The sequence below is a fragment of the Macaca mulatta genome, chromosome 12 (assembly GCF_049350105.2).
Source record: "Macaca mulatta isolate MMU2019108-1 chromosome 12, T2T-MMU8v2.0, whole genome shotgun sequence".
Taxonomy (NCBI): domain Eukaryota; kingdom Metazoa; phylum Chordata; class Mammalia; order Primates; family Cercopithecidae; genus Macaca; species Macaca mulatta.
Window position 1 is genome coordinate 72113267 of NC_133417.1, and position 25855 is coordinate 72139121.

Sequence of the window (25855 nt, forward strand, 5' to 3'; positions counted from 1 at the left end):
GCTTTGTATATATTAGGGGCTCTGTTCTGTTAAATATTGTCCATTGTAGACTAGGATAAGATATAGATTGCAAGTTGTGAAAAAAGCAACTATACTAGATGGCAAAAACAAGCTGTAGTAATGGGGTGGCACTGTTTTCATTCACTTAGCACAAAATGAACAAGCATGAGAGAATGTAGATGTAGCTTGTCAAGAACAAATGCAACAAAGGTTTTAATGGAGTGTAGTTAGATGATTCAATAATGTCATACTGCTGCTGAAAATCTAATGAGTACTCATTGATATTTAATAAAAAATATCCATACCCAACCTTTCTGTTGTTTATCCATTTGTCTTCCAGATTAAACATTTTATATTTTGCTATCTCCAATCTGCTGTTAAATCTACCATTGATTTCTTAATTTCTGGTATTGTATTTCTCAATTTTTGAATGTCTATTTCGTTGTTATTTTGTCGTTTTAATTTTCTCATGAAATTCTCTATCTTTTCTTATATTTTGTGTGTTATTTCTTATATTTTCTTAAATACATCAATTGTGATTAAAGTCCTTATCTGACAATTTAAGTATCTACAACACCTGCTTCCTTGAAAAGTTTTTTTTTAGTATCAATGACAATATTGTCTCTTTGCATGCCTAGTACTTTTGTAATTGAAAGGTAAGCAGTGTGTATTCAAAAACAAAGCTGCAGATTGTGACCTTCATCAGAGAGATTAAATCTTTCCACTGCTGAGCAGCTAAATGGAGAGCAGAGAGGCACTGACCACCTTAATTTTGTTTTTTTCTTTTCTTTTTTTGAGAATCTGTGAGATCCTTTTCTCCTCAACATGTAGTCTGCAGGAATCTCTGCTCTATTTTCTGAGGTTTTTCAGCTTGGCTATTTAGCCTCACACCATGTGAAGCTTCCAAATTTGGCAAATGTCTTGAGGAGATTGGCTGTGTTTGAATATACTCGAATCACCAATTTTATCACTCCAAGCCTGATCAAATGCCCAAACCTTTGCTGGTTCATCTGTCTCCCATCTGCTAGGGCCAAGACAGAATTCTCAGCCTCCAGCTAAACCCAGATTATCAAGTCATTTCTAAAGACAGGCAGTTGTTGCACATTATTTTAGAGTCAGTATCCCTGTTATTTGAAGGCTTTCAACTGTTACCAGCCCTCCTCAGAGATACTTGTTTAAGTATCATGAAAATGTAGGCTATCTCACTTTACTTTTCTGTGTTTGGGCTTACAGTTGTATCCTGCTATCCTGTGAAATTTTGGAATTTAGGAAACATCTTAGAAAGAAAATAGAATTTGAGATCCTTCGCCTGTCCAGTTTTGTCACTGCAGTCCCATGGAATTGCCCAAGGTTCTGCTGTTTTTCTGTTTCCAGCAGCAGTGTTCTCCTTGGACCAAGCCCAGATTCTCAGGCTCTACCTGCATCCAAAATTGACAAAGACCCCCAGGACAGCCTCAGATCCTCAACTTATATTTGTAAAGTTCTTGTCTTTCTTGAACTGTACTGCTTCTGGGTCTCATTGTTTTGGCTGTCTCTGATGCCTAACATATATGATCTCTGTAATTGATGCCACTTTCTAATTGTCTTCCATGACAGCATTGGCCTGATGCTAATTATTAGCATCATCCCACTACAAGAACTTAAGTAAGCTTCAGTCAAGTACAATACAGGTTTTAATAGGTAGAGGTATCTAGGCACTATCAATATCAGATTAGACAGGGAGTAAAATTTTCCATTTGAATGTACAAGTTTTGTGATACAAGGGATCACCTTATGAATCTTTCTGCCTTTATACCTGTCTATTTATCACCCATCCATCCATCTACCCATCATTCATCTATCTTGCTTTCATAGTAGTTTCATAGTAATTGATTAAACTGTTATTAAATGAAGAATGAAATTCAGTGTCTAAGGCCACTGTAATAATGAATGGTCAGAATCTAGGTCCTGATGTTTTCATTGTCTTCATGACTAAAATGAATGAACCAAATTATGTGATCACTAATTAATTTTATGACTGAACATTTTTGCTTAAACTTAGGTCATTTAATTTATGTGTGCTCCCGTAGATTTAACACTTATTGCCCTTAATTATTACCAATTATTTTACAGTGTTCCACCAAGGTTTCTTTTCCTGACCATTGTTTGTTTATCTTAATGTATAATCATTGGGTTTTTGTACTAATATATACATTAGAAAATTTATTATGAGAAAAACGTGAAAAAATACTATTTAATGTATATGTATTTTTATCAAATACACTTTTGTCCTGAAAAATCAAAAACAGCAAGCTTGAAGAAAAGTTATCATGAGTGAAACTTAAAGAAACATATCAATAAAATGGAAAGAGAAAGCAGTGAGTTTTTAATAAGGAGAGAAGGTGAGGAAGGTAGAAGTCAGATCTTTGAGTAATTAACAACCTTTAAAAAGAGTAAAATCACCATAAGCATCATTAGCAACTATCTGCAAATATAAGAATAAAATTGACTATGTTTACATTATAGGATCCATCTCCTCATAATTTAAATTTAATTATTGTGATTTCAGATCCAGTACCATTTTCTTTTGCATATAGCAAAGTAATAATTATTTATTATGTAAATATTATGTTGGAGTAATAATGTAAGTATAATAATTAATTTATATATATTATTTCATTTCATCTTCACAACACCAATGGAAAGTTGGTCAACTTAGTCCCATTTAGTCACAGTTGAATAAAATAAAGCTTAGACAACTTATGAAACTTGCCCAGATCACAGAGTATATTATTGTCAAAGCTATGTTGAAATCCTGTGATTTAAATCAGTATTGTCCAATAGACCTTTCTGCAATGTAGGAAACATTTTATATCTGCACCAATACATAGCTTCTGTCCACATGTGGAGACTGATTTACTTCAAATGTAGCTGAAGAACTGAATTTTTAATTTTACCTAATTTTGATCAATTAAAACTTAAATGGCTACATGTGCCTAATAGCTATCATATTTGGAAGCACAACTCTAAGTTATTAGTCTATACTGGCTCCTGGCCCTGAACACTCTTACAGAGTATATAGAACACTATTTCAGAAAGTTGTTCTTAGAGTTAATATTTTGGAATATCACTCCTTGACCTACTTTTTACAGAAACCAATATTGTATATGGAAAAATGTAATATATATTCTAATTTTATTAGTTAATATTATAGTAAACAGCTTATGAATAGGCATATATAGGAAATAGAGTATATATGTCAGTTGCTTCTTTAAGCCAAAGGGCAATTTGCTTTCTTTATTTGAGTTTGTTGTTAGGCCACACCACATTAGGAAAGTCATAGAAGGGAGGAAAGATAAAGGAAGCTGGTTATTTTCTATGTACTAAGAATGTATGAGATGTTGGCATTTTTGAGCTAAATAGCAGTGCTCGTTGGGTTCTGGGTCAGATTGGTGGCATGTGTTTGGTAAGTCCTGGCAGCAAAGGACATTTAATATGATTCTTTCAGGAGCACGTGAGGTGACTCCTTTTCCCTGCCTGCTCTTCCTCATGCCGAATGATTCAAAGCTAATATTGATGAGCAGGACTCACATGGCAAGGGTGCTCTCTATTCGCTCTAGAATTCCTTTCCACCATTCTTCCTTTGCTCTTTTTTTTTTTTTAACTAAACCAGCACAGCCTTTACTTAAGTCAACACTAGAGTAGTGTTTTGCTTTATGTGTGAACCCTCAAGAAACAAACAAATGTTTTACATATCTAAGAACATTTTGTCAAAGAAAGGCAATGTCTCCTCTTCCCGAGAATCCATGTTAATTATTCCACTAGAATGAATGAAAACTTTTCCCACCTGCTTTATTTTCATATTCTTGAGTCTTAAAAGATTGAAAGTATTAAAACAAATGCAAGTAATTCCAGAACTTTAGTCCCTCCTTTTCCTCATCGACACTGGTTCATTGGTAGACTTTATACAGAAATTCAGAGCTGGCTGGTGGTCGTGGCTGTGGAAGGGAGTTTGATTGACTGCACATGTGTTAGAGCCATGCATACATTACTGAGGACACTATGAAGCAGAGTGGCCTCAGAGACACTCTTCTTAAAAGAGTGGTTGACTCAGGCCCCACCTTTACAGAGCTCAGTTCCTAAAAATAGGTGCCAAGTCGCATCCTTTAGACGCTCTGCTAAAATAAATTCAGCCGTCCCATCTATTTGCTTGATAGACCCTTCAGTGGAGCGGGCCTCCACTGCACCTATTGCTTTCAGGGGACTGGGAAATTTGCTGTGCATGAAACAAAGGAGGAAGCTAGTCTGTGAAGAGCTATAAAGATATATGATATTTCCACAAACTTGGGGTTAAACCTAAATATCATAAAAGGTAAGTGTAAAATAGTCATTGACTATATGTCTGCTTCCTGAATTTTAAAATGCTCTCACTGGTTACTTAAGGTCAATGAAGACCATAGGTCAAATTGTAATCACTGTAAAAGAAAATATCCAGTTGAATTTTGCTTTTATGATAATATTTAGCATTGATTTAATAGGATAAAATTTAGAGCTTCATATGTTAATCTGCTTGCAGAATAGCAATTTTCATACTTAATATTGAAGAATAATGAGTCAAACCTGATAAACAGTCATGAGTTAAAATTATACTTCAACTTACAAATAAGAGGGAAAGCAGAGAAAAAATTAGTTTGTCATTTATGAGCAGAAATGTAATTAATATATTAAAAATATAAATTATATTTCTTGGAATTTGTTGAGAGAAAGGAAGAGTTTACAACATTGTCAACTGTTACAGCTTGCTCAAAGAAATGCATGAAAATTATTCTTTTTCAGTCTAACTTTGCTTTTGTAGTTCTTGCTCCAGCCAGAGTCTCATCTCCTCTGGGAGTATTACTGGAGTAAGATTAAAGAATCAGGTTCTTACATGTTTTGCAGAATTAAGAAAAGTACTGCCAGTTGGATCTGCCAGTCCTAATTATAGTAACTACAACCTTAAACAGAGAAGACTGAGATTTTACTTTAAAGATATCATGCCCTATATACTGTTTTAAATGGATTTTTCTTCTGTCTTCAATTGCCTGTGAACACTTTAATTTGGTCCTGTTGTGCGTTAAATGTTTAGATGTTAGAGACTGAAGTGATTTGGAAGAGATGTGATAACAGAATCTCTTAAGACACCAACTAAACGCAAGGACACTTTAAGATTACATAATACAGGGTTTAAATTTAGCCAGCTGGTGCTGAACCAAAAGATATTTTATTTTTACCAGTGCTCTATTTGGTCACTGACAAGCTGTAGGTTGTTTGAATTATTTAAAATTTTATGTGCAGTGTGCCAAAGGACAGGCAAAATATTTACCTTGGTGACATTCAGAGCCATGAATGTTAATATGAAAGAGCACCTGTTTTGAGTTTTAGAAGATAAAAGTATTGAGTGGCAAAACTATTGGATCCGAAATGAGAAAACCCTGAATTCTATGCCTAAGTATTTCTCTTCTCCTCTGCCTAATCTTTGAGTATTTTTTCTTCTTGCTAGCAACATGTAAACTAACAACTAGATCCATTTCTAAAAGTCAGTCCGCATTTCAGATACCTGCACTATGGCCAAGTGTCAGCTGTTTGGGAAAAATGCAGTCTGGAGTTTGGACTAAATGTTTCTGCTTTCATCTAGTGCTGGGCATCTTTAAGACTTAGCTTCCCTCAACCACTGAAAAATAAAATGAGACATTCTTTAATGATCTCAGAGGGCTTTACTGGGGAAAATGTTCATAGAAAAATGTCAGTTCGGGCATCATTTCTTCTGTGATTACAGGGGAAGAGAAGAGTGTTGCCTTTCTTCAGCTTTAATTTGAGGTTAAAAGCCCACAAAGTTCATGGATAATGTACTGTTGTTCACAGTTGATAGCTTCCCACTATTCTATGAGTTCCAGCCTCTCGCTTTACCTTTACCATGTTTGAAAAACTTCTCCACCTTAGTATTGTTTTTACTTACTTGGTAAAATACTGCTTATGATGAGGCAATGTGGAGTTGGACACTCCTGGTAACTTCAATACTGGGAACTGATATATTTCTCTCTCTCTCTCTTTCTCTCTCTCTCTCTCTCACTCTCTCACACACATACACAAAACTCTGGGTATTAAAAGAGACCATTTTTTGTAAGACTTATTTGATAGCTAGGAGTCGTGTCTAGATGTATTAATTTATAGAGCAGGGCAGATAATAAGTGCCCAGCAGTGTAATTCCAAGATTTTTGATTGAACAATCTGTGAAGACAGAACTTAACGGACATTATATTGTCTTTTTTATTTGCTTCCCACCTCCTCTTATTGAAGTTACACTTTGAAATTTAATTAAATTATAATGTGTTTCTTCCTGTTTCTGAAACAAACACTTGCTCATTCACATCACAGGTTCATCCCTCACAGAACAGTTACTTCACCTTTTCTAATTAATTAATGACTTTTTTAGAACACTGATTTATTCCATATAGGTGCATGTTGTTTATATGAGTGTGTGGCATGTTGTATTATCTGTTTTCTGACACTAATTCTGATATTAAGTGTTGTGTCTTTTCCAACACCAACCAGTTCTCCAATTCTCTGACACCAACTGGCTGTCCTACAGTTCAATTCAGTTCTGACACTAGATCTAGGATTCGGCAAAGACTCACAGGTTGAAGGCTCAGTCCCACGAGGCTGCCCACTTCAGAAGACAGCCACTAATGGAGTGCCCAGGCCACCAATCTTTCTGCCCACCAGACTAGAGATTAAGGGATCCCCACAACCCCCTCCTCAGATGATTGGCTAGAATGGCCCACAGAACTCAGAAAAATGTTCCATTTGTTATTACTGGTATATTACAGAGGCTACACTTCAGGAACAGACAAATGGAACAGATGCATAGGGCAAGGTATGGCATTGAAGGGCAGAAGCACACAGCTACCTTGCTTTCTTCTAACAAGTCATCCCCAGCACTTGGATGTGTTCGCCAATCTGGCAGCTCACCAAACCCTGTCCTTTAGGAGTTGTTATGGCAGATTCATTACAAAAGGCATGAGTGATTAAATCATTGACAATTGCTGATTGAAGTCAATCTCCACCTCTCTCTTCTTTTCAGAGGCCAAAGATGGGGTTGAATGTTCTAACCCTCTAATCACTTATTGCTTTTTCTGGCAACAAGCCCCTATCCTGAAGCTACTCCCCACCCCTACCCCCCACTCCTAGCTGCCAAGAGTCATCCCATTAGCATAAAAAAAGTCATTCTCAGGAGACTACAGGGTTTCTATGCCAGGGACTGGGGACTAAGACCAAAATATGTATTTCTTATATAACATATATTATTATGTCCACAATATGGTCTTCTCCTTTGACATGCTACCTATGAACTCCAGAGTAAACATTTCTTACTATTTATTTTCCTAGCCACTGGAATCCACCTCTTACAAATTTAACCAAATTATTTTTCCATTTGTATAATATAATCAGTAAGAGCACAAAAAACAATGACAATTAGGCAATGAAAAGAGCAGGTTTAGGTTTCTTTAAAAAGTTGAAAGTCAGCAAGTGCAATCAATTACTTGTATGTGTTTTTCACAACAATGATAATGTGGCCATATTTAATGACTCTTGGGGCTTTGTAAGCCTAAATAATGGCATAAAAATAACCTCCCAGTGAGCAGCACAGTAGATAATCCACATTCTTGGTAGAATAGTTTTACTTCTTCAAATGTTCCAAAGATAAAAGAAATGTATTGGCCAGACATGGTGACTCACGCCTGTAACCCCAGCACTTTAGAAGGTTGAGGCAGGCAGATCTCTTGAGCCCAGGAGTTCGAGACCAACCCCATCTCTACAAAACATTAGCTGAGCATGGTGACATGCATGCCTGCAGTCTCAGCTACTTGGGAGGCTGAGGTAGAAGGATCACCTGAATCCAGGAGGTTGAGGCTGCGATAAACCATGATTGTGCCACTACACTCCAGCCCGGGTGACACAGTGAGACCCTGTCTAAAATAAATAAATAAATAAATAAATAAAAAAGAAGGCAATGAAAAGAAATTCATTACACTGATAACACAAAGACCTCAGTGACTAGTTCATTTAATGCCTTCAAATTCTAGATTAAGAAAACTGAGGCACAGGAAGACTAACTAGTAACTCGTACAAGGTTTAAGCACAGAGAACTAGAAACTAACTCTCTTGATTTGTTTCTGTACTTCATGTCATTCATGTCATTTTGCAAATCTTTGTGCCAAAAGACATCAACCCAACCCCAGTCCACCCCCATGACTCCGGATACATTTCCAAGTATATCTTGTAGGGCCTTATTTTTCTCACAGTAGCTTTTTGTTGCTTTTCATTTTGCATTTCATGTTTCTCTTGCAATTAGGACAAATAGTGGAAAAGGAGACCTGTCTGCATATTCTGTTAAAACTTGAAAGATGATGACTGGTTTATTTTTAAATTTTACAAAGCATGTAAATTTGTTCATCTTTGTTAGCTGAGATTCTGCCCCAAACTCCCACTCTCATCACTGGACACATCACTTTTCACTACTCTTTTTGGCAGGCCTTCAAGTAGATCTTTGTCTTTTACATTTTTTGAATTGTATGCAGATTATATCCTTGTTGCCTGGTGAACCTAATGCCTTACATATGTCTCACTGTTCAAAAGTAAGTAATTGCCAAATTGCTCCAGACGTACATATGACTTAAAATAAATGTAATACTGAAAGAGTTTATTGTGGGAAGTTTCTCTGTTATTCAAAGATCCAATGCATCTTCCCCTAACATCTGAATATATCTGCATGTATATTTCTAAATGAGTTAATTTGGTAGTTATCAACATAGAAAAGCTTTTTTTAAAACCACATATTAGCATTAATTTTTAAAGCACAGTCTGTCAATATAGTTTCAAAACATTTTCTTGGTGTTTTCCATTTCAAGTTTAATGTGGACTGAATATCAAATAATTTTTGAATAGCAATACTATATTATGTTATATTATTTTTAATTCATAGGAACTTAATTGCATTGAAATAAATTGTAAATATATCTCACATTATAAAGTTACTGGGTTTTTGAAAACAATAAACATTAAATTTTCATAAGTAGAGTCATATTTCCCCCCATTTAATTGCATTGTAACTTCATGGGTAATTTATCAATATCTCTGTTGTTGATTTTGTGTTTGTTGGCTTTGAGTCAGCACTGCCCTAATAAGTCATCTTTATATTATCTAACCAGTAAGCCATTGTGACAAATAATTAGCAGTTTGTAAACAACAATAGAACTAAGTGCTCCTGGGAAACAGTGAACTACCTTTTTGTAAAGCTAAAGATTACTCTTTGGTTTGCGTCTTGTAAGTTGGAGTTTTTAAATCTGGACTCAAGGGTCCTATTATCAAATTGGCATATTCTTCGAAAAGGACGTAAATAATCATGTTCATGTTGTTACAGTTCTGTCCATTCCAATGACAAGTTTGATTTAAAATCCACCACTTCTGCTTCCGCAGCATCTAGAGCTATTTTCCTGGGCACTGCATAGGATAGAAGTCAGCTACCAGTGTGGGGTCCAGCTGCAGTTTCCAACTGGAACACAGGGAATAGGAAAAGGGAGGCACCGAGGAAAAGCAACTGGCAGCGATCAACAGCTTGATCCCTTCCAGTTTTCCTCTGTAGCATCTCAGTTTGCTCAGAGCAGGCACAGAACTTCATTAGAGCCTTGACGTCGCTAGTAGAAAATATGCTAGTCCTCTGAGTCCTGGAGGACTCAAAAACGTTTATTTTTAGGAATGGAACTGTACTAGTGCATGCCCGCTTTCAGTCACTGACTCATTCTGGAATGGAAATTATTTCAAGATTCATCATCCCTTCATCATCCAGATCTGGACAACAGCCACAACTTTTACTCTGCAAAATTTCAGAGAAATGAAATTTGGAAGGCATGAGTTTGCGTTTAAGTTACACCCTTTTGTTTCACAAAAGATCTAGTACAGCTATAGCAGTTGTCAAGTCTAAATTACTATTTATAGTTCCTAACACTCCACCCTTTAAATAGAAGCAATAAGTTGCCTCAAACTTCAATTTTCACCTCTTTCATTTACTTCACAATTTCAATCCAACCAGTCACAGCTTATTGACTTTGTCCTTATGTTATGTTATTGCCATTTCTTTCAATTATCCTCATATATACACCAATGTGTATGTATGTGAATGTGTATGTGTATACATATATATTCGTTTCTGTAAAGTATAGTGCTGCTTGTGCTTTTATATTGTTCTCCATTTCTTTCTTATTCTTGAAGTCCATTCAGATGTTAAAAGAATGATGAATAACCCTCAAATAACAACGAATAACCACAATATCATCCATAATAACATCTCTTTTTACTCTTTGTTAACCTTGAGTAGAGAGGCTAGGCATGGTGCCTCACACCTGAAATCCCAGCACTTTGGGAGGCTGAGGCAGTTGGATCCCTTGAGGCTAGGAGTTCAACACCAGCCTGGCCAACATGGTGAAACCCTATCTCTACTAAAAATACAAAAATTGGCCAGCCGTGGTGGTGCGTGCCTGTAATCCCAGCTACTTGGGAGGCTGAGGCAGGAGAATCGCTTGAGCCAGGTAGGTGGAGGTTGCAGTGAGCCGAGATCATGCCACTGCACTCCAGCCTGGGTGACAGAGTATGAGACTCTGTCTCAAAAAAAAAAAAAAAAAAAAAATTGAGTGAGATACTGACACACTATCTTGTAACTATTCATATTGAGGAAGTGTCAAACTAAATTATCATAGTAATAGCACAATTTTATTCTTCCAGGGGTGGATATATAAAAGGAGTTTCAGGGGTTGATATATAAATTTTCATTGTTGGTACCATCTTTCCATTTTCTTTCTTTTTTTTTTTTTTTTTGAGATGGAGTCTCATTCTGTTGCCCAGGCAATGGCACGAACTTGGGTCACTGCAACCTCCATCTCCTGGGTTCAAATGATTCTCCTGCCTCAGCCTCCCTAGTAGCTGGGATTACAGGCATGAACCACCACACCAGCTAATTTTTGTATTTTTAGTAGAGACGAGGTTTCACCATGTTGGGCAGGCTAGTCTCAAACTCCTCACCTCAGGCGATCCACCTGCCTCGGCCTCCCAAAGTGCTGGGATTACAGGCGTGAGCCACCACACCCGGCCCATCTTTACATTTTGATCAATCCTTAAAATTAGAAAAATTTCACAAATAATGTGCTATTTTTCTCTTTCTCCCTTTCCCCTTCCTTCTTTTTTATTTCATTTCTATTAAAGACCTCTGAATTATTTTCTGTAACCCCAGCATTATAACCAGCCTTGAAATGTATGAAGTGTTCTCAGTTTACCAGAATCACAAAAACATCATCTCCCAGAGCCAGAAGAGTTTCCAAATGAACTCCACATAACACTTTACAGGAAAACAGAAAATACTGTCAGGTTAACCCTAACTGGTTGAACGCAGACTTTGGCACCAGACTGCCTGGGTTTGAATTCCATGTCTTACACTTACCTACTGATTGACCTTGGGCAAATTAACAACTCTGTGCCTCATTTCTTCATCTGAAATCAGAGATACTAGTAGTATCTATCTCATAGTCTTATTTCGAGAATTAAATGAATTTATCTGTGTAAAGTTCTAACGCATCAGTCCCTGGCACATAGTAAGTACTGTATAAGCTTTTGTTATTAATATTACTACTATTATTATTTATTATATGAGTATAATGTAGCATAATAACTATCATCAGTATATTCCAGGGATCAAGATAAGAATATAAAATACCGTGTGACCCTATATGCTGAACACTGAAAACTGCAACACACTAAAAACCGTTTAAGAGAGAAACTTGTCTACCTGATTTAATAGGTTGTTCTGTTGTTAAAAACACCCTTATCTTTCACAGATGCACTCTTCAGCTCAAATTAGATTACTGTCCTTTTCTGGAGTTGTAGAAAGCTATTAAGTGCCCCTTCTTATTATAATCCTTCCGACACTTGAAACAAATAAACTTTCTGTTATCCTTGGTGATGTCAACATCATATTACTTCAAAAAACTGAATTCTTCAACCATCTCAACCCTAATGACTCCAGTTTCTTTTCTGACAAGGCTACTCACAGCCACCTTTTAAACCTTGTCAGTAATTTGACCTAGTTCGTAGACTCAAAATACTCCCTCTGATCACAGTTTTCTTTCTTACATTTCTTCCACTCTTTCTTTTCTTTTCTTTTTTTTTATTATACTTTAAGTTCTAGGGTACATGTGCACAACATGCAGGTTTGTTACCTATGTGTACATGTGCCATGTTGGTGTGCTGCACCAATTAACTCGTCATTTACATTAGGTATATCTCCTAATGCTAGTCCCTCACCCCTCCCCCCTTCCCACAATAGGACCCGGTGTGTGATGCTCCCCTTCCTGTATCCAAGTGATCTCATTGTTCAATTCCCACCTGTGAGTGAGAACATGCGGTGTTTGATTTTCTGTTCTTGTGATACTTTGCTGAGAATGATAGTTTCCAGCTGCATCCATGTCCCTACAAAGGACACAAACTCATCCTTTTTTATGGCTGCATAGTATTCCATGGTGTATATGTGCCATATTTTCTTAATCCAGTCTGTCACTGATGGACATTTGGGTTGATTCCAAGTCTTTGCTATTGGGAATAGTGCTGCAATAAATGTATGTGGGCATGTGTCTTTAGAGCAGCATGATTTATAATCCTTTGGGTATATCCCCAGTAATGGGATGGCTGGGTCAAATAGTATTTCTAGTTCTAGATCCTTGAGGAATCGCCACACTGTCTTCCACAATGGTTGAACTAGTTTACAGTCCCACCAACGGTGTAAAAGTGTTCCTATTTCTCCACATCCTCTCCAGCACCTGTTGTTTCCTGATTTTTTTAATGATTGCCATTCTAACTGGTGTGAGATGGTATCTCATTGTGACTTTGATTTGCATTTCTCTGATGGCGAGTGATGATGAGCATTTTTTAATGTGTCTATCACTCTTTTAAACTGCAACTGAGCTTGATCTTCAGCATAGTCTCCACATGCTTAGCATGTCCTGCACAGCAGCCCCTTCCACCTTTATTTACGTCATCTCTCCATGTCTTGAATCCACTCACAGCATCTGTGAAAAGATGGAAGAACTCTCACTCAGGAGTGAGGCACTGAAAGATGGGTCTGTGGAGACCAGACTGTTTATCATGGGAATCTAAAGGAGAGAGGGCAAAGAAAACTCAATAGTTGGAGGAAGCAAAAAAATCACAAGACAGTGAAATGGTGCAATGCATCAGGAAAATCACAAAATCAGAAATTAGTGGGTATAGGGACAAGGAAAGTTGGAGCCTGCAATGGATGAGGGCACACATTTCAAAACAAAGGCCAGAAACAATTCAGATATGTTGAAAGCATCTGACTCCAGGCTGCAGGAGTAGGTTTGAGAGCTTAATGTGGGGAGGCTAGACCTAACGCCCACTCAGCCTGGGCCCTGCGTTAGCAGCAGAGCTTCCATTGACGCCTCATATCACTCTGCCCCCAATTCCAGCTAAATCCATCAAACTGAAAACCAATTCAACATTTTCCCATAATGTGCTACTTTTGCTCCCATTCCCAGGCTGCCGTGTGTGTGTGTGTGTATCTGTGTGTGTGTGTGAGAGAGAGAGGGAGAAAGATTCATAGTTCTGCACATAAGCTAATACTCAACATCATTTGTCATTTTTCCTGACAATCCCAAATATTCTCTATGATGATATACAACTGGAAAATTTAAGACTGGAAGTAAGTTTGTGGGTAATATTTTTAAGCCATGTTAAATTTTAAAAGTTTGGGCAACATAAGATTAGAGATTAAATAGTTACTAGAGATGTGCATTGGATGTAATACGGATGAAGCTGAGATCTGATGGAGTGTGTGTGGTAAGACAAAAAAAGGAAAACTGGGGATGGAACCCTGGAGACTATACATGGTTGGGTATCAGGAATCGTGTGTGTGTGTACGTGTGTGTGTGTGTGTGTGTGTATAGACTGACCACGATAGATGAGTGCTATTTGTGTGTCTAGTCACTTACCAAGTCGATGCTCAGGTTTGACACTGTAAAGAACAGCACAGAGTGCTTGCAAAGCATCAGCATTTTGTGTTCCTCCTGTGAGGCTTTCTTTAATGGCAACATAGTGTCAGGCTTAGAGAGGTTTCTGACATTTCCTGTGACCCTGCAATGCTGGTGAATGGGACCGAGGGCTTCGTGCCACGTCTGCTTTCCTTGGCAGGCTTCCAACTCAAGAGTACCCTGGGACATCTTGAAAGTCTACTGAAGTCTTCTTCCTAGATCCCACAAAACTACTAGGAGGATACTGCTTCTGATTCAGTGGCCCTCCAAAGAAAAATGTGGCTGGGGGTGGGTTGGTTGTGTGTAGGTATGTGTGTGGAGTGGGGTGGGTGTTTTCATGTCCTGTGTGTACTTAGCTCACTGGGCTGGGGAGGCTAGTTCTTTTCTTCTGGACTGAAATATGATGGAGACATGAATGTATTTGGAATTTTTTAGCCATAACGTTTCTAATTGCTTTGCGCAGCTATATAATAACAAGAGATTTTGGCAGAAATTACATTTGGCAGAAAGCCCAAAATTGACTGGTTTCACTTTCCAAGCAAACATTTTTACACAGTTCTAATTTTCACCTGCTCATGTGGTGCCCTGCTGAGACTTTTGGGTGAAGAGCTGAATTTCATTGTGGGAGACTCACAGGTTTACATGCAAGATGTTTATTTTTGCTCCTTCCTGGAAGCTGTAATCCCAAGTTTCACATAACTTCTCAATGTTGCTTAATAACTTCTATTGCAGAATTTACAACTTGTTTTCTACACTTCAAAAAAAGTAGGAGAGAGAAAGTAACAAAATCTGCCAATGAGAACCATGAAAAAACAGACATTAACTTTTGCAATATTATTTCAAGACAAATTCATTCAACAAATGCTTAATGGGCACCCACTGTTTATATGTCAATATGTTAAATATTAAATACTTGTGAAGTTGACTATTTTAATCTCAACCATCAGTTTACTTCTTGGTGATCTAGAAATTTTAGTTCTAGATAAAAACAGAAATTTAATAACCAGTTCTGCAAAAATATTAGGGAAGGCTCTGCCACTCACTATTAGAGAACATTCAAGCATACTATTTTTGAAAATATTTTCTATTTTTCCCACCATTGCATGTAAGGAGACTGAAACGAGCATTTCTGGCCACTGTGTGGTGGCCAGTCCTCCATATTCACAACTTCTTTAACACCTTGAAAACTTAGTTTCATATGGAATGTTACAAAGCAACCCAATTGCTTTTTACATCCCGTCCCAACTTTCCTCCCCCTTATTGTCTACTTTACTTGAGTTTAAATACCATTGGTGTAGGAAGACTTCTGTTTGCAAGTGTTAAATTCTTTGTTGTTAAATTCATCACTGATGTATCTGTCTTAACATGCACGGGAAAAAGCAGGTTTCGATTCGAATAACATTTAATAAAAATAACTTTGCCCTTTAAAAACAGGAGTAAAACAGCATAAATGAGTTCTTCCACGTATGGTGCATTTATAGGATTAGGTTTTGAATCTGAGGGAAAAGGAACAAATGCCTATGTCAAATTTTTAAAGATAAATAACTGTAAATAAATTAAGGGATGACGATACTGACTAATTATACACTCCATGTGTATCATAAGCAGGGAAGACGATTGAATTACTTCCACCCTTTGGACTGTTCCTAGTACCAGCATATCATTAGGAATCTGACATCATCTCTTTCTTTTGAAATTACGTGCTGCATTCATAGGCAAAGGGTATTTGGGTCATGTTACTGGTTACAGAGGAGAGTAACCCAGCATCTGATTGCATCAGAGTTTTGATACATTAAAATTACTATAATTTTAATATGTAAACATTCCTGTTCTAAACTGTTTTTAAAAACCTGTTTAAAATGTATACAACATTATTCAGTGTCCCTTAAAATTATGAAAGAGAGGAATCAAAATGCAGTTGTGAAAGTACAAATATATGAACAAGATGCCCATTACCTTTTCATTTAAAGCACATTAGAAAAACATAAAGCTTTGGTAAGAATAATGGTGTCCTACATGGATTCTTAACATTTCTGCTTAACATTCGCCAGTTAAGTAGAAATTTTATATTCCTATCCAAGATGAAGTAATTAAAAGCCACATTATTTTGAAAGTTTTCAAGGTTTGAGATACTATTTTTCAAAGCACATCACTGCTCTGAAAGAGTGAATTTACTTCCAGAAGAGTAGATTATTCACCAAGCCATGCTGCATTATTTAAGCATTTTCACTTTTCTCCTTGATTGCTTCATTTTCCCAAATAATGTTCAGTAAAGAAAGTGTGTTGAATTAGTGTGGCTTCCTTTCTTTGATCAATTCTATCAGTCATTAAGTTCAAAAGAAAAAATATCAAAGTATGCTGTTGTTCGTGGACTTAGGCAGAAAAAGCATTTTAAACGAAGACTTAAGATCATTGAAAACAGTTTGTGTAAATTCAGGGATTGATTTTTCTAAGACAAAAATTGGATTGAATTAAATACATTTTGTTATTCAGACAAAAAGTGTGATTAATAGGAGAAAAGCTGCCAGAGTGTCATGTATAAGTTGGTGAGAGCTGGATGTGATGATCTGTGCTTTCTTTTAACACCCTTTGTCAAAATAAATTTCAGATGCTAACCTTAAGAGAGGGGTGAAAGTTTGGATGAAGGTGAAGAGAGGAAATTCCTAAAACACATTCAGATACCTCTAGATCCTACAGAATGCTTTTAGCACAAAAATGATTTAAGGCAATAATCGGTAAATGATTAACATTCCTACCTCTGCATACATTCAAACAACTTAAAGATAAGCCTGCCAGGAAGATATTTTTCAAAGCCACAAATTATTAAAGCTCCATCTCCATTACCTTACCTTGGCATACTTTTGTTCTGTTGAATGCCAACAGCATACTTGAAATTAAACAAAACAGTTCACTACACATGACCTAGCTTCATATGGAATTTTACAAAATCTGTGAAAGAAAGAAGTTGATCATTTTAGGAAAAAGATTTTAAGCTCGTATGCACGTGTCATCCCCATCTACCAATGCACTGCTTTGACCCAGAATTAAATCACTTTCTGTGTATTCTGGAGGCCATGATGGTTTTAGGGGCATTAGTGGATATTTTAACCAGTCCCTTAGAGACACGCACGCTTGCTATTAATCATAGACGGAGCCTGCCTACTGTCTCTCCATGGCTGATGGGTGAGCACATTTGCTTGCTATTTCTCAAGTTCTCTTTCTAGCTAAGACAACCAGAAAGAAGATGAAATTCTCCCCACAAGGGCACAGACCCCTAGTAACTAAACCACACATAGAGGAGGATCTGGAAAGCTGAGAATCACAGGGAAGTTTGGGAAAAGGAAAAGCACAAATGAAGCAGTAGCAATGAAAAGGGGATACGTTAGAAAATCAGGGTCAGAAAAAAAAGTTATGTCACAGAGGTAGCAATTCTGTAAGAAAGATAATTATGTATGAAATTTTAGGATTTTCTAAAACAGAGACTTTAGAAATAATAGGATAGTAACTAGTTTAAATAGAATGAATGCTGAAATTAAATAGAAAGGAGATGCATATTCAAACTGACCAAACAACAATATTTTTAGGGGTTTTCCTCACAATGTTGAGTTTTTCAACACATGGGTACTTAGCACAGTAACAGTAGAATGAACCATCAATGAAGGATACAGTTTCCTTCTCTTTACCTTTGGTAGGTAACCACCAAGCAGCAGGGACTGAAAGACTGGCCTAGTAATCACCTGGGCTGGTCTGGGTCATGGCCAGTGTTCACCGTGCCAAGCCCATTTCTCAAAGGCCCCATAGGAAATTTTAAAAGTGAGTAACTTTGAATGACGATTTCATGATTTTACCTAAAAAACACAGAGCAGGAAAAAAACATGAGGAACCATTAAGGGGGCGGGGTGGAAAGAGCAGATCTGTCTCTACAGTGTGACGTGCTAGGGTGATTTTCATGAACTTTACATTTTCAGTGGACTTTCACGTTGCTTATTGGTGAAAAATTGGTGGTTCTTGGCCTAGTGCCAAAACCACAGATAAACTAACACTTTACATGTCATATACATTCATAAAACCTATTCTATTTATCTCTTTAGAAATAAGGTCAGATCAATACTGTATTTCTTGAGAATCTTTCTAGTGTCATTCTTTTTTTATCTCTTCAAGTGGAGCATGACTGACTATAATGGTGATTAATTTGTCTCCAGCTCTGACAACCGTGCCTAGCCGATGGTGGATGGGAAGTAGATGTTTAGAGAATGCATGACTAAAGCCCTAAGAGGAAAATGTACCATATACCTGCCAGGTGTGGTGGCTCATGCCTGGAATCTCAGCACTTGGGGAGGCCAAGACAGCCAGATTACTTGAGGCCAGGAGTTTGAGACCAGCCTGGCCAACATGGTGAAACTCTGTGTCTACTAAAACTACAAAAATTAGCCGGGTGTGGTGGCAGGTGCCTGTAATCCCAGCTACTCCGAAGGCTGAGGCAGGAGAATCGCTTGAATCCAGGATAGGATTGAGCTGAGATCATGCCACTGCACTCCAACCTAGGTGACAGAGTGAGGCTTTGTCAAGAAAGAAAGAGAGAAAAAGAGGGAGGGAGGGGGGAGGGAGGCAGGGAGGGAAGGAAGCAAGGAGGAAGGAAGGAGGGAAGGAAGGAAGGAGGGAAGGAAGGAAGGAAGGAAGGAAGGAAGGAAGGAAGGAAGGAAGGAAGGAAGGAAGGAAGGAAGGGCAGGAATGGTACCATATACCTTCAGTATACAGCTGTGATGAAGATTGAGACAAGGGGACATTTGGATTAAAGTGCGACACCACCTCCCATCCTCTGGAGAATAGTAGATCACTCGAAAATGAGACCAGTGGCCCCTGCTTTGCATTTTCCCTTCCTTAAGTCAAGTTTATTCTCTTCTCTGTTCAGTTGGACCTATCCCTAACCCCTTCTCAAGTTTGATGTCTATAGTGACCAAAGCAATATAGCTGAGGGGTTTGCTTTGACTTCTAATTCTAAACTCAAGCTTGTAAGAATGAAAAAAAGTCACTGATAGCTGTGGATATTCAGCTTATTTGCTTCCCTTTGATTTATCCTTAGATTATGCTGAAGTCAATGTCTAGAAAGGATTTATGTGCATATATTTAAGAAGCAGAAAACAAGTTTCATTCCTTTAATTAAAAATTTACCTTGAAATAAAAATGTTGTATTTTAATGAAAATATATTTACATAAGAGACTGTGTAGAGTTTAAAGTTTAAAGAAATACTTGAAATCAACTCCAGGCTCAGCTACTTACCATACGATATCTTCTGAGTGTTACTTCCTCATCACTAAAATGGGAATAAACCACCCATCATATGTGGTTTTTATGAGAATTAATGGGAGAATACATGTAAAATAATTAACACATTATATTCATTAACTGATAGCTATCATTATTATAATGTAATATAAGTCTGAGAGAAATGTCCAACAAGAGACTTATGCTGTAAAAATATGTACCCTCTACAGGCATTTTTAATGATTCTATTTTATTAGACGATTTCAATGAAATTTAAGTCATTTTATTCAATTATTGATTTTTTTAATTGGCCAAATCTCTAAGCTAAACGATTAATTTAAAAATGTTTAATAGCAGTATGATTAGATTTTCATATATGCCCAAACTAGCAACATTTTTATACTAATGATTACCTAACTTCTGATTAAATTTTCTTAATTCATAACTGCTGTAGTACCGGAAGTACTTCCCATGAGATGATATGAGCTGCAAAAGACACAGGACATGTCTATAGAAAAAGAAGTGACAGCAGTTATAAATAACAGTCCTATTATTCAGAGAGATTAGAATCTAAATGGACACTTAAACTGAGTCTTATCAGGAAGGCGGACACTTGTTTTTTGAAACATGAAGAGTAACTTCAGAGATGGCTCCATCACATAGTGGTTTGTATATTTATGTGTCTGTGCAATTTGGGGAGCAGGAACTGAAATATGCACTTAAAAGTATCCAGTATGTAGCAATTTGTGACTTGGACAGACATATGTATGTGTACAGTGAATGCTTGTGTCAGTTTCCTGTTGCTGCTGCAAGAAATTACCAAAAAAAATGCAACAGATTCCAATAGCACTCATCTATTTTCTTACAGTTCTGGAGGTCTGACGTCCAAAGTGGGTTTCACTGGGAGAAAAGGAAAGTGTTGGCTGTGCCAGCTTTCCTCCAGAAGCTGTAGGGGAGAATCTGCTTCTTTGCCTTTCCCAACTTCCAGAAGCTGCCTGTATTCCTTGATTTGTGGACCTTATTCCCATCTTCAAAGCCAGCAGTGTAGAATCTTCAATCTCTTTTCTCTCCCATTTCTGTCATCACATCTCCTGTCTTAATGCTCCTGACTCCCTCTTTCACTTATGAGGACCCTTGTGATTACATTGAACCCACTTGGTTAACCTGGGATAATCTTCCCATCTCAAAATCCTTAACTTCATTATATCTGCAAAATCTCTTTTGCCATGTAAGGTTACATATTCATAGATCCTGGAGATTAGGATGTGAACATCTTTGGGGGACCAATGTTCTGTCTACTACAATGCTAAATTTTGTCTTCTTCCTCTAACAGGCAACTGGATTTAAAGAATCACTTCCAGTATCTGGTGAACCAGGAGAATACTAGCTAGGACAGACTTAGTAAGAAAGCAAGAACTAATCCTTTTTATTACCATGAGAGATCTTCTTTTGTTAAGGTATAAAGCCCAAATAATCACATAAATGGATGGATTTTTGGGAAGGTGACAAGTACACATACAATAACACAACGCATTTTGGGGGAATAGGATCACAGGGAGGTTAGTTTGAGAAATGGAATCTGAGTCACTGTGTTTATTTGCTGGAAAAAAATGCTACAAGATGGTTTTTGTGCTTACTTCCACTCATTTTTATTCCCTCGCCCTTCTTCTCCATGTTTTTTTAAGAACTCTGAATTAATACAGGACTGTGCTGTACACTTGCTTTCATTTTATTCTCCATCTATTTCTTGGTTTTATAATATTCAAATGAGGATAAGAATATATAAAACTCAAATTGATTACAAATTTTACTTGGCAGTAGCATTCTGAATGCTTAAAAGAGATGAATTTTATTATTAGCTGAGGGATTTGCAAATATTAAGAATTGTAGAAAAATTTATTCATGCTAATGGCTCTGAGCCTATGATATGTGTATTGGTATGATACCCTGCACACAAATTCAAGCAGGGTTATAGATCATGTATTTAGGTTTGACAGAATTTATCACTCTCCCAATGTAGTTCTAAATCAATTTGTTTTCAAGAACTAAACAGTTGACTTCTTTATAATGAGCATCCAGAATAAAGTAGCAAAGCTATTGATGTGTCACCTGAAATGTGCTTGCTTTCTTGAAGCTGGTATCTATGATCACTTCAGCTTTGCAGGCTTCCATGGGGCTCACCAGCAAACTTTGCCTGGTTCTTAGGTGGGATTACATTGATTTTAGCATATTTCAAAGAAAAAATAATAAATTCTGTTTTTTTCTGCTAAACAGTTTGGATTATTGTTAACCTTAGAATTTCTTTTGTGTCACAATAATACACTGGACTAGCCATCTGGGAATATTATGGATATTTTTATTGTATGTGTGATATGAGTCAGTTCCTAACAGAAAAAGGCATCTCTTTGTTGTTTGACTTTTCCTTCATTTGCTTACTGAGCATGGTGATTTTGTTTGTTGTTGAACACCTGTCCTTCTTAATAGGTAGCATAGGTAGCATCAGAATTGGAGTTGTCACAGAGCCTGGGGCCGGATTGCTGAGCTTCCCTTCCCAGCTCCGAAACTCACCAGCTATCTGAACTGGCGCAGGTTTTAGAAACTGTTTCCTTATCTGTAAAATAGAGATAAAAAATAAAATAGCCTCTATCTCCTAGTATGATTGAGAGTATTAAATGGATTCATATTCTGACACATAGAAAGCACTTTATAAATATTTGCTATGAAGTTTTCACTTGTAAATCATTCTTTGAAGTTCTTTATCCATTATCCAATGTTAGCATTTTTTTCTGGCCCATCAGTGTTCTTTAATGAAAATAAATATGTGTATTTATTAAAATTATCCTTTTCTAATTTTTATTTTCTCTTATAAATTTTGCTGAAAATATTTTTTACTTTGAATTTTTATGCTTATAAAGTCCAGTTGAAACCATTTTATGAACTACTTGTATTTCTCTAAAGATTCATAATTTTAAAAAATATTTAACTCTTTAGCCATCTGGTGTTTCACTTGCAATATGCTGTGAGGTGGGGATCTCTTAATATTTTCCTCAAATCATTACCCAGTTTTTCCCAGCACAATTTGTTGAGAGTGCTAAGTTTCATCCCCTTTCTGCATCTTTCTCTCTAACACATATTCACATGGCCAACTACCTCAGGATTCAGTACAGATGTTCTACTTTTCAGATGCCTTCCCTGACACCTGCCTCACTAACATACCCAGGTGGATTATGTCCCTGCTGTAGGCTTCCAACTCAGCTGGAACAAACCCATTACACACTGGCTATAATACCCTCTCTCTCCAACTATACTGAAAGCCCTGAAAGATAGTGAAAGTATCTCATGCTTTTTGTAGAGTATCAATATTTGTTTAGTGAGAATGAATATAAATAAACCTTATCAATTATATAATTAATTATATAAACCTTGTCAATTATATAATTATGTAACTAATTATATAATTCAAAATCATTTATTTCTGAGCTTTCATCTGGCAATATGTAGAAAGATATGGTAAAGTCACCCGCAGCTATTATTTTCCCATAAAGGTTTCCTTTTCCTTGTTACTAATGGCCTTTTACTGTTGCTGTACTGTGCTAATTAGCACGTAGTGGTCCACAGTTATTCCAGCTTCATAGTGGGATGGTATCTTTTAGCTGTGGAATGGTCCTTTATCTCATTTAATATATGAATAATTTGTTTTTAAGGATACTTTGTATGAAGATAGCATAGTAATGATGACTTTTCTTCATTTATATTTGCCTGGTAATTTATTGTTCAATATATTTTTTAAATTGTATGGTTTGTTTTGCATCTATTTATTGCACATGGTACATCATTAGGTTGTTTGTTTTCATCCTTCGATGTGAAATTTGACCTCTGAATATTTCTATGATTAATACTTTTAGTTATAAATAAATAAATACAACTGTTTTTATGTCTACCTTATTATATTTTGAGGGCCTTCGTTTTCCTTTGGGCTGCCTTTGTTATTATATGGTCTGTTTTTGACTTTTTGTTGCCTTCTCACATGGTTATCAACTTGGACCCATGTAGACCCTGGTTCACAAAACTAAAATTTCAGTAACCAGTAACTGGTTCTGTAATTCCCTTTAGTGTTCAGCATTGTAAAGGAAATATCTAAGGATATCTGAATTTTGTTTCTTTATTACAGATACTCTTCATGTATCTGGATAACTATAGAATTTTTCTTTTTCCATGAACTTAAAATGTTCACCAGGATTTGCCAATATGTTGGTATGTTTAAATTAACTTTATTCCTGGCTTGTGGTAAATATTTTCAATCTATGCCCAAATTTCACTTTTGGCAATTTTTTTTCTTCTAGTATATCTTATTTCTTCTACCTGCTTCCCCATCCTCACATTGAAATGCCTGTAGTATGGATTTTCCTCTGTTTTCCATCTTTGCCATATTTCATATTGCTGCTAATATGCTATTGATTTTCTTTTCTGTAGCATATATTATCCTATTTACTGCCTTCAATGTGTATTTTAATTTTTCAAAATGCTTGAATATCTTTAGTTCTTTTCTCATCTTTGGCAAATGTCTTGTCTTCTGATTTCACGTTGGCCAAGTCTCTGCTAAAAATCAGACATGGCTCATATCACATCAGCCTCACAACCTAGACACTATCAAGTAGTCTCTGAAAGAAATAAGGAGTTCAAAGTGCTTTCCATTTTATTCTGCAGACTTTTGCATTGTCCACAATGGGGAGGCAGAATGGAAAATAAATGAGATGACTCGCACAAATTTAAGCAATGTGTAAGCTACTTTTAAAGCACCTAATATTAATATATCTCTCATCCATATTGTCAATTGTATTGTTACACAGTCATCCTTTCCATACGACTATCCACAACTACAATTTAAGAATGTATCTCTCATATTTTGAAAGTAATAGGAAATATTTACATTTATCTGGCTTTAGAAATAAGATTGTGACGAAGATTGTGTCAAATAAGATTGTGACAATCACAAAATAAGATTGTGAACCCAGACACAGTAGGTGTCTTCTGCATAGTTTTTTTCAGGATCTGACAGTATTTTTGAGCAACACATTGACCCTAGCTCTATGTATCAAACCATTGATCTTTATTTCCAAATTGTAACTCTACGAAAATTTTAGGATCATATTTATAACTTATTTCAGATTGTTGGATGATTGCTTAATAGGAAATGAGGTTAGATTTTTCACTTCTTAATGTTGTAAGAACATATCATTTTTATAAATCACTGAATTCCAAATTTGAAATTTCCTGTACAGCTAGTTTAGGATGGTTCATAACAAATCTATCAATGATCCTTTTGAAATAATTCTACATATTCATCTGTGCATATCCATAAGAATTCTTTCTCTGATTATATAAATTATAAAAGTAGGAGAAAATTCTAGAATTTATATTACATTGACTATTCCTCACTGTTTTCTGTCTCTGACATCTTACCAACTTCAAGGAAACACAGAGGGGTTGCTATTCAATCCTTTCTGTTACGGACTGCAGACATGTGAATAATCGTTCAAGAAAGGAAGAGTGTTCTGCCTTATAAATATTGTACCATTGTGAGTTTTTTAAAATGTTTTAAACATAGACTCTCCACTGAAAGTAAAATTCAGAAAGGCATAATGAATTTCTGTAACCTGGTCAAATTTTATTAATAGATTTAGTTTGTTTTTAAAAACTGCATAAGAAAAGCATATGTTTGGTGGTTGAGAAAAAATATCTCTAGTCACACAATTTCTCATGATTTAAGAATGTAGAAATGGGCATAAGTTGGATCTATCTATAGTATATGACTTTTTATATTATATCAAAATTAAAATGTAAATCTTTTTTCTAAGAACCTCAAAACCCTTATAAAAGACATTATTATCCTTGTTATCTAATAGTTGCCATGATAATAGATTGTATTTATTTTGTTTTATTTTCTTTCAAAGTGCTTCTCTATATGTTTTTTCTGCTTTGTGGGATGTGTTTTATTACACAAAGAATGAATGTTTTGAATAGATTATAAATTATTTTCTTATATGTGAATAAATGCATGCTTTCTATGTTTAGTGTGCAATGAATTCTAAGCCCAGCTATACCATTAACTCGAGATTTGGGAGAATTCACTGAACTTCTTCGGATTTTGGATTACTCATCTGTACAATAAATTACCTCTAATCCCCAGAGACAGAAACTCCAACAAAATGATTTTGTGATATTAATATTTATAATGCTTTCTAACAGAAATAGTCATTTGAAAATTTAATTTTTCCCTTCCTCCTTTACACAGAGTACTTTAGCCTTTTATTTTGTTCCTTTCTTGTCCGACTTGCACGCTTCATGGTTTTATCATTCCCTATTTTTCCACAAGTGTTGTATGACAATAAGCATCTTTATTTGTTCCTCTAACTTTCTTTTTTCTTTAAATAATACCGTCAGCTCATTTATACTGCTCTCCAAACTCAATTGCTTCTAA

At 36.2% G+C, this 25855-nt stretch overlaps 1 protein-coding gene across 5 annotated transcripts in view; it reads left to right on the top strand.

The window, feature by feature from the left end:
• XIRP2 (xin actin binding repeat containing 2) overlaps window positions 1-25855 on the top strand; it is a 342362-nt gene that overhangs the window by 260064 nt on the left and 56443 nt on the right. Inside the window, exon 1 of one of the 5 annotated variants that reach the window (XM_015110285.3) lies at window positions 3549-4351. The exons of 2 other annotated variants lie outside the window; for them this stretch is intronic. The gene's annotated coding sequence lies outside the window, so the exon portion shown is untranslated. Of the gene's footprint in view, window positions 1-3548; window positions 4352-25855 lie in introns of those variants that run through there. 2 more of the 5 variants (XM_015110284.3, XM_077957144.1) reach the window with 2 other exon arrangements.